The following is a 12,978-nucleotide window of genomic DNA, read 5'->3' on the forward strand; positions in this document are numbered from 1 at the left end:
ACGACGCAAGGAAATTTTATGGATCTTTTTCACAAGCTGGATGAATTACTCACTCTCATGCGTAGGTAGAATGGTTTTTCTTCCGAAAACTCGGGTTTTTATCCAGTAAACAGCAAATCGACCACAAAACACTCAGTTTACAAACATTATCTAGAACGCAATTATGGCCTAGTTGCTGATGCGCCTGAATCCTTCAGCCGATACCCGACAATCATCTTTTTTTTTTTTTCGAAGTCCGTCGGATTACGTCCCTTGCCCATGTTCATCAGAGACTTCATATGGGACGAATGCCATTCCTTCATATGGGACCTGCAGTATCTGCATTTACCGTTTCTCACCGCGAAGCTATGTAGGCTCTCAAAGAACATCTCTGGGATTACGTGGATCGAACAGATCCGGCGTTTGGATCCTCCAGCATGGACTAGTATAAAGTGTAAAGTGTGTAAGCTGTCTGAAAGCACCAGGGGTTCCCCCATTTCTGCATTGTGTATTCTGTTTGTGTATCACAGTACTCTGTGGAGGCCAGAGATTTAAAAGTGTATGGGGAATAGAATGTCGTGTAGTGTTATGTTCTGCTGTTCTACTGAACATTTAGCCGTTGGGCCCCTAATGGGACCCACCGTTGCCCACACTTTGCCACGAGGAGGCAGCCAGTACATTTTTAAAGTACTCTGGCAGGCCCTGCCACCTAGTTTCAGAAGATTTTCCGAGGCAAAACTAGACAAAAATTTGAAAAGAATGGATGGGTGAAATGAGAAGGGTTTATTTATTATTATAAGTTTATTTATTTATTATTTATTATTATTATTGTATAAGCTTGCTTTCTTGCATCATATGCCTCCACTAATGCTAATTTCATGGCAAGGGCCTATATAATAATAAAAAAAAAAAGATAAGGAGCATTGTGGTGAAGTTACAGATGAATTGGGGTATAGTTTAGGTGAGAGGGGTTAAATTTTGCGCTAGTTCAATTAAGTTACTTTATGGGCATCTCCACCATGGACTGTCCCAGATCTAAGGGATGCGATCCTTGCCTTGAAGGAGATATGTGTGCATGGCACAGCATAACTCATTCAACGTTCAGGAGCTTTATGGAGGTCTTGCCTCACCGTGTGGTCACTGTACTGGAGGCAAGTGGAGGACATACCCATTATTAAGAGGGTGGTCATAATGTTTTGACTGGACAGTGTGTGTATATGGCCTATGTCAAACTCGCTTAAGTCTGCTGCTTTTTCCATCTGAAGAACAAGAGTAACACTGCTTAACGGAGCTCACTATCAATTTTTTTTGTACCCTGTCCCGACCCGCGCACGCGCCATAGTTCACCTGCAGATGCTTCAATTTGCATAACGACTCGCTGATCATAATGTTTTGGCTCATCGGTGTATTCTTACCATGTGTACGCCATATCCAAAAATTTCATTACTTCGTGCAGCATGTTCCCCCCCCCCCACACACCACTTTTTCTTACTATTCAATACACCATGAATTGTCAAACTAATAGAGCAAGCTTATCTGCGAAAAGATATAAACCTCCCAAACACTTCCTAGTTCATTTCACAAATATACGTGGTCTCACTTCTAATCTGAACGATGTCCATTTCCACTTACAGTCTGCCAAACCCCATGTGCTTTTCCTGAGAGAATCTCAGTTATCGGCTGATACAACCATAGCTCATCTCTGTTGCCCAAATTATTTACTGTATGATTCCTTTGGCCTCAGTGATGGTATTTGTGCATATGTCCGTTCCGATATTCACTGTCAGAGACTTGGTAATTTGGAATCTCCTCTTTTCGATCTTCTCTGGCTTAAAATCTCTCTACCTCATTTTGTAAAATTCGTCTGTTGTCTCTATCGTTCTCCCAACTCCAATAATCACTTGGAACTCTTTGACTTCCTTTCTTTGCAACTTGACTTTCTCCAGTCCAACTTTCCTAACAGTGAGGTAATTTTCCTTGTTGATTTTGATGTTTACAACTCCAGCTGGCTTCTTTTTTCTATTCACACAGACCCAGCAGGTCAAGATGCAAAGAATTTTGCAATTAGTAATGAACTCGCACAGATTGTTCATTTACCCACCATAATACCGGACAATCCTAACCATACAGCTAACAGGCTTGATCTCACAAACAACCATTCTAAGTATACGGTCGAAGTGAGTGTTCCTTTAGGCACCTCAGATCACAACTTGGTGATTGTCTCTTCTCCAATGGAGCCTTGATTTCATGACTATTCCCACCCTCGTGTTGTTTGACATTACAAGAATTCAAAATGGGATGACCTGCGAAATTTCGTTTCTTCTTTTCTTTGGTCGAGTTAGGGTTTCAAAACTTCTGATGTCAACACTTGCTCAGATCAGATCGTGTCAGTGAAATTATTCTTGTAGGAATGTCTGCGCGGGTTGCACAGTGGTATCGTCACCGTCTTCCGCACACCGAGTGGAAATTGCGCGGGTTCGAATCCCATCGATGACGCGAGGAACTTGAATGGGCGTTTTTCATTCCGTGGCTAAGCTAGTCGGTCACAGACGTAGATAGCAAAGTTTTTTCCCCCAGAAACTGGGTTTCTTCGTCCAGAGAACACAAGCAATTTGCAGACAAAATAAATATGGGTAATCATTTACAGGAGATCCTGATATCATAATTTGGTTTTCTTTTTTTTTTATTCTTGTAGAAATGGAATCCTTTATTCCACAATCCACTTTAAAATCTTGTCCTTTATCTAAACCTTGGTTTTCCAATACGTGTGCTAACGCTGTTCAAGAGAAAAATGCTGCATATAGTAATTGGCTTGTTTCCAATTCTTCAGTTTCATTTTCTGCTAACAAAAAAGCTTGCAACAATTGTAAAGCAATTATTAATCAGTCCAAACTAGATTTTTAACAGGCCAAGAGTAGAAAACATGCTTCTTGCCATATTGGTAGCCGAGCATTCTGGTCTTTGCCAAAGCTATTGGCCGCAACTTTTGCCCATCTCTGTTCCCACATCTGGCAAAAACAGATGGTTCCATTGTCATTTTAGCCGAGAATAAAGCTGACCTGCTAGCATCCCATTTTTCTTCCAACTCATGTATTAATGCTCTTGGTAAAACACCTCCCACCATTCCCAACACGCTCCTCAACTTACTCCTGTTCTTTCCCGCCATTTTCACTTTCTTTTTCCAAACGTGTTTTTCCTTCTGCTTGGAAATTTGCTCATATCCAGCCATTTCCTCAAAAGGGTGACAAATCCATTACATCCAACTATTGTCCCATTGCAATTACTTTTATTCTTTCTAAAGTAATAGAGAAATTAATTAACCGCCAACTCTTAAACTACGGTACATAGAAATCTTCCGTCTGATCAACGATCGCCAGTATGGTTTCCGTCCGTGTCGATCCACTGGTGATATTCTGGTTTATGTTACTCATTTATGGAAAAATTCAATGGAAAAGTTCAGTTGTTATGTTGTTGTTATTTATTTTTTAGGAGCATTAGCAACTAAGGCCATATTGCTCCGGGAATATGCGATGGTCATTCCCTGACCTTTCCGCATCCTCCGTATTTGGTGGTGATGGGTTCGAACTCTGGTCTAATCAAGAAGCGTGTACTACACACTGCTGCTCCTTCCCACCTTCCCATAGGAGGCACCTGGAAAAGTTCAGAGAAACACAAGCAATTTCTCTTGACATCTGAAAGGCTTTCGATCGTTTTTGGCATAAAGGCCTTCTAAACAAGCTTCCACCTTATGGTTTGTCAACTGTTTTTTGTAATTGGTTATCAAGTTTTCTCTCCGACTGCGCACTGAGGGTGATGGTAGATGGCTCTCTGTGTTCTAATTTCTCCACTAAATGCTGGTTTCCCCCAAGGTTCAGTTCTTTCCCCTCATTCTTTTCCTCATATTAATGACCGTCTTCCATTGACCGGAAATCCCATCCATAGTTTTCCTGATGACAGCAAATTGCATTCCACTTTCAGTTTGAGAAACCTCGCCCTGCTCAATCAGCTTCGACTTCTCGAATATCCGCTACCAATTCCTTAAATGCCGATCTCCAGGTAATTCTCCAGTGGGGCAAAGACAACTTAGTTGATTTCAGTCCTTCTAAAACTCAATCCTGACTGATATTTCGCAAAAAGGATTCTTTTGCTCCTATGCCTATCTTTGGGGATTACCCTGACTTCTAATCTCTGTTGGCACAAGCACATTACAAATATTGCTTCCTCTGCATCTAAAAAACTTGGTTTTCTCTTTCGCTTTCGCCTTTACTTGTCTTCCCAACAGCTTTTCACTTTGTACAAATCACAAATCTGCCCTACCGTGGAATATTGTTCCCACATCTGTGGCAGTGCTCCCAAAAACCGCTACCAATTCCTTAAATGCCGATCTCCATCGTACCTAAACTTCTCTCAGGCTTCTAGATTCCCTTCAGAAGAGGGAAATTAGGTTAATTAATGACTCATCTCTAACAGAGTCTCTGCAATCTCTGTCTCATAGACAGAGATTGCAGTTCTGTTTCTGCGACATGCCTTTTTCTACAGACACTTCCATGGGCACTGTTCTTCTGAATTGGCTTCTATAATTCCCACTTTCTCTTTCAAAACAGTCTGACACTTGCCGCCAATATCCATTTACTGTCCAACTTCAAACGCACAGAACCAACTTTTCATCTTCCTTGTTTATTCATTCAACTACCGTTTTCTGGAACAACCTTCCTTCATGCATATTTCATGAAAATTAGAATCTAATGAAGTTCAAGTTCAATGTCAACAAATTGGACTTCAACTTTTGTAGATTCTGATATCTCTCGTGTTTGTGGTTTTCATAAAAAAAAGAAAGGTTTACGCAATGACCACTACATCTAACAGTGTCAAATTTCATACATCTATAATTGTTTTTAAACTTAAATTTATACATATATCAATATGCTAACCGACAACTAGTAGCACATCAATTGCTAAACAGACAGTTAGGCCTTAATGCCTGAAATGCCTCCAACCTAAATAAAAATCACACACAAACGAAAAAAAAATAAATATTAAATAAAATCATGCCCCAATACTATTAATGTGCCTATGATGTATATTGATTATTCCTACAATAGCATTAACGTCACATTGCTACAACCATATCACAATTGAAAGTATATTCATCACACAGTAAAATCTTAAAATCAGCTTTTATATATATATATACACCGTGATCCCACTTTTTTAGGTACACCTACCTAGTAGTGTGTTAAGCCTCCTTTAGCCTTCAAAACAGCCTCAATTCGTCTAGGCATGGATTGAACAAGATGCTGAAAACGTTGTGCAGGAATGGAATACCATGCAGACATGAGTGTGTCACGCAGTTCCTTGAGATTCGATGGAGGTTTAGGCCTGCAGCGAACAGCCCTTTCCAGCTCATCCCAAAGATGTTCAAAAGGATTGAGGTCTGTGTACTAAGCGGGCCACTGCCGCAAAGAAAAGTCATTGTCATGTTACTGAAACCATTCCATAGTGATTTGTGGGCTTTGTTCACCGGCGAATTATCCTGATGTGGAAGTAACCATCTGACTGGGGATAAACTGTCAGCATGAACGGATGCACTTGGCCAGCAACGATGTTTAGGTACGATGTGGCATTCAGATGTGAATCTACGGGTATCAATTGTCCCAACGTGAGCCAAGAAAAATTCCCCACACCATAACACTCTCCTCACTACTTTGCACAGTAGTCGTCAGACATGACGGGCCCATGGATTCATGTTGTTTTCGCCAAATTCTAGGCCTTCCATCAACATGATGCACCAGGAACTTCGGCTTGTCAGACCAAGCAACTATTTCCCAATCCTCGTTAGTCCAGCGCTGGTGTTGCTGTGCCCACAGGAGGCGTGCTCTCTTGCTCTTCATCGATAACAAAGGTACGCGATGTGGCCTTCGGCTGTTGTAGCCCATTCGCAACAAAGTGCGACTAGTGGTCCTTTGCGATATTTTGTTCTGCGCACCAAGGTTATATTCTGACGTGATGTGCGAAATTGTGGCCCGTCTGCTTGCTTGCTTGCACAATTCTATCCAACCTCCTCTGACCTCTGTTTTTGCAAGAAGAACTGTTCTCAGAGCCTCTCTTTGAGAGGCAAACCTAGTGGCTGGATTGTCTTCGTGGAGTTTCACTATTGGGTTCTACCTCTGGCTAGCAGCTGGAATGCTGGACCTGATTCATGGTGTTGGGTCTGATGCTCTGGTTAGCTGTCTTTTGTTCTTCGATCATGAATACTCTCTTCTAGATTCTGGGGTGCTGGACCTGATTCATTGCGTCGGGTCAGGTGCTCTAATGGTTCTATTATTCATGGCGTATAGCTGGAGGTTTGCTGGACAGTACCTTTTTGGGTTTGGAGGTTCCAGTGCGTGTACAACAGCAAATGAGGAAATATTCAGTCCAACTGTGATTTTTAAAGTTTATAGTTGTGCTATCGGCGCCTCCGTAGCCAGGTGGGAAGGAGCAGCAGTGCGTAGCACATGCTTCTTGATTAGACCGGGGTTCGAGCCCGTCACCACCAAATACGGAGGATGCGGAAAGGTCAAGGAATGACCACCGCATATCCTGGAGCAATATGGCCTTAGTTGCTAATGCTCCTAAAAAAAAAACCAAACAACAAAAAAAAAAAAAAAAAAGTTGTGCTATCCAGACTTGAATATTATTGTTGTTTTATTATATATATACTGTATATATACAAATTTGTATATATATATATTTTTTTTTTTCCTGCTGGCTCCCTGAGAGAACCCAGGGAGCGGGATTGTTGGCACTCACTAGTATTGCACTACCTCCAGTGGGTGCAGGATTTCATGCGCGAATAGCGCTACAGTAAAATCAGTCCCAGGTAATTCAACAAACCTTTGTAGGACTGCTTTGTAAAGACTATATGTTTACAAATTCTCAAGGTAGAGTTGGGCTTATGCCTGGGAGCTACCCTGATTAAAGAACACACTTACACGAGTGTTTAATGATATATACAGAGCATATAATTATATGTAAATATATAAATGTATATACTTTGATGTACATAATCTTGAGACTGTATATTGTGTGTAATTAATAATTGAATGAAAATAAATGAAAGTCATCAACAAGCAAGTATGCGCGGGTAGCATAGTGGTATCGTCACCGTCCTCCCCACACCGGGTGGAAAAGGTCCGGGTTCGAATCCCGTCGATGACGCGAAGAACTTTAATGGGCTTTTTTCACTCGGTGGCTGAGTGAGTTAGTTTTAGTCGTAGATAGCAAGGCTTACCCCCCCAGAATCTTGGGTTTTTCGTCCACCAAAATAGAACTTATGTCATTAACAGACATAAGACACACAACACTGTATATGAATTTAATTATTCCGGTGGCCTATATATGATAGTTTATTTTGTTTTTTCATCAACAAGCGATTTTCTTGCACAGGAGTTGAGAGGATGTTTTCTGTTCGTTGTACCATTCTCAACGAACAGAAATGTTTCAGAGATGCTTTGTCCAGCTCTTCTTTCACCTACTACCATGCCACGTTCGAAGTCCGTTAGATTACTCCTTTGCCCCATTCTTGCTACGCTTTGTACGCTTAACTGATACTAGAAAGGTTGTTCTTCTGCATTCATATCCACAACTGTGGTCATGTGACTTGCAACGTTGTGGGAGAAACCATTTGTGTACACAGCAGGGGTGTACCTAATAAAGTAGCAGCAGAGTGTATTTTTGATAGAGTGGTAAAATAAAAAGCTCTCGTGGGTGGCATAGTTGGTAGAACCGGCGTCCTCCCCACGTTTGGTGAAAAAGACCTGGTTCGAGTCCCGTCGATACCATGAGGAATTTTATGGGCCTTTAATGGGAATTTTAATAGGCCTTTTTCACAAATTGGCTTAGTTAATCTGTGTCGGGTGAGGCTGGCTAGCATAGTTTTTCTCTCCCGGAAACTGGTTTTTCGTCCAGCAAACAGAAAATCGACAAATAACATACGTAATTTACAGACAGTATACACGGAACGACATGGCCTTATTTGTTGATGCTCCTAAAATTCTACAACAGCTAAAGAAAAAGCCTTATGAACAGTTGCAGAGATGGTCGATAATGTTTGTCTAAATCAGAATAAAGAGTGGTCAAATTCATTATGGGGGAGAAAAAGAGTCAATCTCAGTAGAGATGTGATCTAGTCTAGAAAACATTGATATTAATATGCATGTGGGAACAGAAAGCTTTGTTTTTTTTTAAATTTCACACCCCTGGTAATCAGCATTTAGGAATTGGTCGTGGATATTTGGAAATTTCTGTCTGTTGTGCTCATTAGTGAATGGGAGAAGGTCATTAATGTACAGTAGAAACAGAGTGAGGTTAAGTACAGAATCTTGTTGATGATCTCTGTCCTTTTACCATTGATTGTTTTTAAAGAAAGTAATTTATAATCTATAATAGTCGTTAAACATCTACTTGCGAAATATTTTGAACAGTGTCTGCGATACGGTCCATTTTTTGATTATTGCGTAATATTTTTTGAAACAAAGTGTATGTGAACATATGCGTACCTGATTAAATTTCTAGGGCTATGCCATTGGGGTTTACCTTGTTTGGTGGAATTAGCGCCGAGCAAGCTATGGCCATGAGGTGCCGCTGTGTAATGTTTGTAAATTGAATGTACATATTTTGTTATTGGGTTGAATGTTTTGCTTCAGTCAGTACCCGAGTTTCCGGGAGAAAAAAATTTGAAACTCTTGCTTGAGACTTCTGGATACTGCTGCCAAGGTAGACTCGTCCACTCTGTCAAAAAGGCCTATGCTGGATAATAATATGACAAGTAGCGCACAAGAGAGAGAGAGAGAGAGAGAGAGAGAGAGAGAGAGAGAGAGAGAGAGAGAGAGAGAGATTCAACTATAAGATACCTGACTGCCGTTTCATGATACCAATTTCCTAATTTTATGGAAATGTATCAGTTACGTTTCTTACCTTCAGAAAATATTACAGCAACCAGTGACCACAAAATTTCGCTTAGGGTTGCCTGTTTGGTGAGGAACAGTCTCGCTTCAATAGCAGCAACTAGTTTAAGGGTTGTTCCACATAACAAGTAAGTGACAAAGATGCAGATCCAAACCTGTAAAGTAGAAATTTTTACAGTTAGTATTAATTTGTCCTTCAGGAATGTTAATTCTGCAATTTCATTATGAAAGTATATAAGATCGAAAAATTAGGAAATATGAGTGAATGTTGCAAAACAGGAAATGTGCAGTATAATGCTATTAAATCCGTGCTATTATTCATCGTATACTTTGTTATTTTCTGATAGGAATTCATGTTTGCTATTATTGGGAATGAAAGCATACAGTATTTTGAATGCCTACATTCTTTTCTTCTTTCATCTTCTCAACCTTCGATCCGTACACGGTGCTAAATCCTATAGGTTCTAATAGCTTTCGTTTTCATAAAAAAATTAATCAATGAATCATATTAAATACAGTATTTCATGAAATATTTAAAACTCATCTACCCAGTGTATTATGTCCGTAAACTGCGTGTGTTTTCTGGTCAGTTTGCTTGTCTTACTGGTCAAAAAACCCTTGCTATCCTCCACTAAATATATCCAAAGCAGTTAGGTGTGTGACTGTGCCACACCAGGGACCTGCAGTTGGCATCTGCGCCGATGATTATTCTCGAGTTTGGAAAGGTATTGATTACAGTGTGAAGTTAATTGATGGCAAAGGTGATGTCCTCACCTGGGCGGCAGTACAGGGCCACGACATAAAGGGCTCCTATGGCGGTAACAATGTGAGCACATGTGGCCCAAGCAGTGCAGAGATGTGTAATTGTAGTAGCTGTGATGTCCGGATTCCGGATGACAATGGCTGCCCAGGGAGTCTCATCCTCCGTCTGAACGATTTTGTATTTCAAAGGGTATCTCCGGACCATTTTCATATGGGTGTACGTACGGCTCTTGCAAAATTAAGACTTCAATGTTCTCCTCTTCAGCTTTAAGTCGTAACTGATTAGGCACTGCCCTGGCTATTTGTGCGTTTATTTATATGAAGTTAACCTCGGTGGTGTTGTACTACTTAAGCCTTGTTCCCATAATCGAATCTTGCCTGGTATAAACTCTTAGCCTTAAGGTACGCTGGGCATTTGCTGTCTCTTATGGAGTGCGCAGAGTCCATTTTTATGCCTTTACAGTTTGTACAAACTGGTTGTGTGCTTTTATTTGGGCAGTTGTAATAATGGCCCTTTTCAGTGGAGTGACCACATGTTGGTGCCGTTTGTGTAAGTATGCATAGTGTGGCCATATCTGCAGCAACGAAGCATTTGGGCACAGCCATATGCTCGCAGAAGCGATGGCTGCTCCAGTTTACAAAGATCCTTGTCCGTCCTTTTAGTGCCTGTCAGGCCGCAGGGGTAAGTTCCACGATCCAGATGGTGAATCTAGCATCCTTAGATTTGTAGGAGTACTGTGGGTGAGCAGGTTTTGGGCGTCAGAATTAGGTAGGGAGTTGGAGAGATTTCTCTGGTAGAACTCGTCTGCCAACTGGTATGGTCTCAGGTTATTGGCTAATTCATATATTGCTATGGGCGGTACTTTCTGCTTGGACAAGGTCGCAGTAAGACCTAGTTTTTTTTTAATTTTTGGTTTATTCATGGTCTTTTCTGCTTCTTCCTTTTTCTCTGTCTCTATTAGTAAGCCTGTGTTCTTGGTCTTCCTGACCGCTTTTATCCTCGTTGTCTTGAAATCAATGCTTAGGTTGGCTATTACTTCTGTCTTGAGCTCTTTGCTGGATTGCGTTTCGTCCGGTGTCGCCGGGCGTAGAATGACCAGATGTGGTTGCTTTAGGAGTGTTTTTCATTTGGCAGGTTGTGCACTAGAGCCTACTGTTTGCGTCTGGTAAGGTGTGGTCCTCAGCACTTGTGCATAGGAAGGGGAATGCTGCGGCATTTGATTTGCCCTTCCCTCCAAGTAGGCCTCCAACTTGGCGGTTGTTTTGTCATATTCCGATTGTATAGAGAGGAGGATAGTCTCCAATTTGTTCCATAAGGAGACGATTTCAGCGCGGAGGTTTGTTGTAACCCTGTTCGTTTGCTCTTTGAACAAGATCTCTAATGTCGTCCTAAGGGTGTGCACCTGTTGTAGAACGGGGACCACCGGCAGTGCAGGGTCCAGAGCAAGCTCCACCTCCACGCAGACGCACTGCTGGCTCCTTTGTTCAATTTGTTCCTTGGATTCAGATTGCGATCTAGTTTTCTTGTCAGATTTTGGGATTACCGCTTTCTTGCTGTGCTTTTTTTGAAGCTGGAGCAGGCTTTTGGTTTTCCACATCGCCTGTTATGTCTACAGTCTGAACAGTTCCAGAGGCGTTTTCCATGCTTACTTCTGAGCGATTTAAGTCTTCCGAAGCATTTTCATAAAGTTCGAAAGAACGAGATTCTGGATTATCAGGAATTTTTTGTTGTTTTATTTATTCTTCTTGTAGAGCAGTGAAAATGATGAGATTTGGTGGTCGCCGCAAGAAGCTGCGATAATTTGGGACCACTGGATGTTGTGATGAAGATTTCGGCTGATCCCCACTGGTCGTGTGGGGGGGAAAAGAGCACAGGTTAAAAAGAACCCTAGAGCAGCGGGGTTTTCTTCTCCATGCGAATTTCAGGAACACTGAACACAGAAATCACAATTATTTCGATGTAGGAGAAATAGTAGGGGAGCTGAAGTCCGCCCATGTAATGTCTATGTGAAGAGGGGGGGGGGGAATCTTGAAGGCAGAATGTCTCAGAGTTAATAGAGCACAGTCCTACCCTATAGTAGCGCACGGGGGAGGGACACCAATCTCCAGTCAATAAGTGAAGTTCGGACGTGGTGGCTGAAATTTTCTCATGGCCACATTCCAATTCTAGAACAATAGCGCTTTTAACGGCAGACCCTTTCACATGACAAATCAAAAACTTGGCTGTGGCCGGAATTCAGTCATTTCAGCGATTTCGGTTCAGTCATAAGCTGTTGGAGCAAATGGGGTAAAACCCTTCCTTAATAGAGGGGGGTCCTTTCTCTATAATTTGTTGTGCTCTGTGCAAGTTTCCGATCTACCGGAGCTGAGAACCGAAGTTTCGAAAATCGGTCAAAAGTCAGTCGAGATCGCTGGCTCGACGTGAGTTACGACCACGTGGTGCTAACGTAGCATTCATACCAAGTGAAAAGAATGACAAAATGCTCACTCTTATTGCTAAGTACATTATTGGTGTATCTATAATTATAACTATGGACTTTTAATGTTGGTGAGGATTGCATACACAAACTCACGTAGCAGAACAAAGTTTTCTTTTTTTTTTTTTTTTTTTTTTGGCTGATGCTGCATGAGCTTGCTTTCTTGCATCATATGCCTCTACTAATGCTAAAAATGCTCAAGGGGGGACCCTCTTTGTTGTGCAAGGTGTACCTGCAACGTGCCTAGGAAACTTTTGAATTACTTTATACATTTTGTAATATGTATATATGTTCTACAGTGGCCCCTAGACATGTCCAAATCCACCTAGTGCCACTGTCAAATTTAAACAAAACTACATGAATGGGCCTGGGTTTATGTAGTATGCGTATGTGTGTTTCTTGCTTAGTATTCAGCCACGAAGCGGTCATTAACCGAACAACCACTGCCCGGCGCCCGTCCCCAGGCATATGGAACCGGGTCCGGGTCTACTAGTCTGTGCTAGCCGCACAAAAGTCCGGCACCCACAAGTAGAAGTGCTAGACCAGTGGGTGCCAGCAATCCCGCTCCCAGGCTGCACACGCCTGAGAGCTAACAAGAAAAAAAAAAAAAAAACCATCTCCACACCACCCAGCATATACACCGGAAAAAAAAAAAAAAATCATATAATCATAAAAATAAAATAAAAAATAATAATATTTATAAGAATAATTAATTAAATAAATAAATAATAAATAATAGTGGCCTACTTAATTTGTGGAGTGATCTACTTTTTTCCTTCAAAATGTGCCGCGATCTACCATCTCAAAAATTA

Source organism: Mastigoproctus giganteus, chromosome 9 (assembly GCF_048544385.1).
Source record: "Mastigoproctus giganteus isolate SK-2022 chromosome 9, ASM4854438v1, whole genome shotgun sequence".
NCBI classification, from domain to species: domain Eukaryota; kingdom Metazoa; phylum Arthropoda; class Arachnida; order Uropygi; family Thelyphonidae; genus Mastigoproctus; species Mastigoproctus giganteus.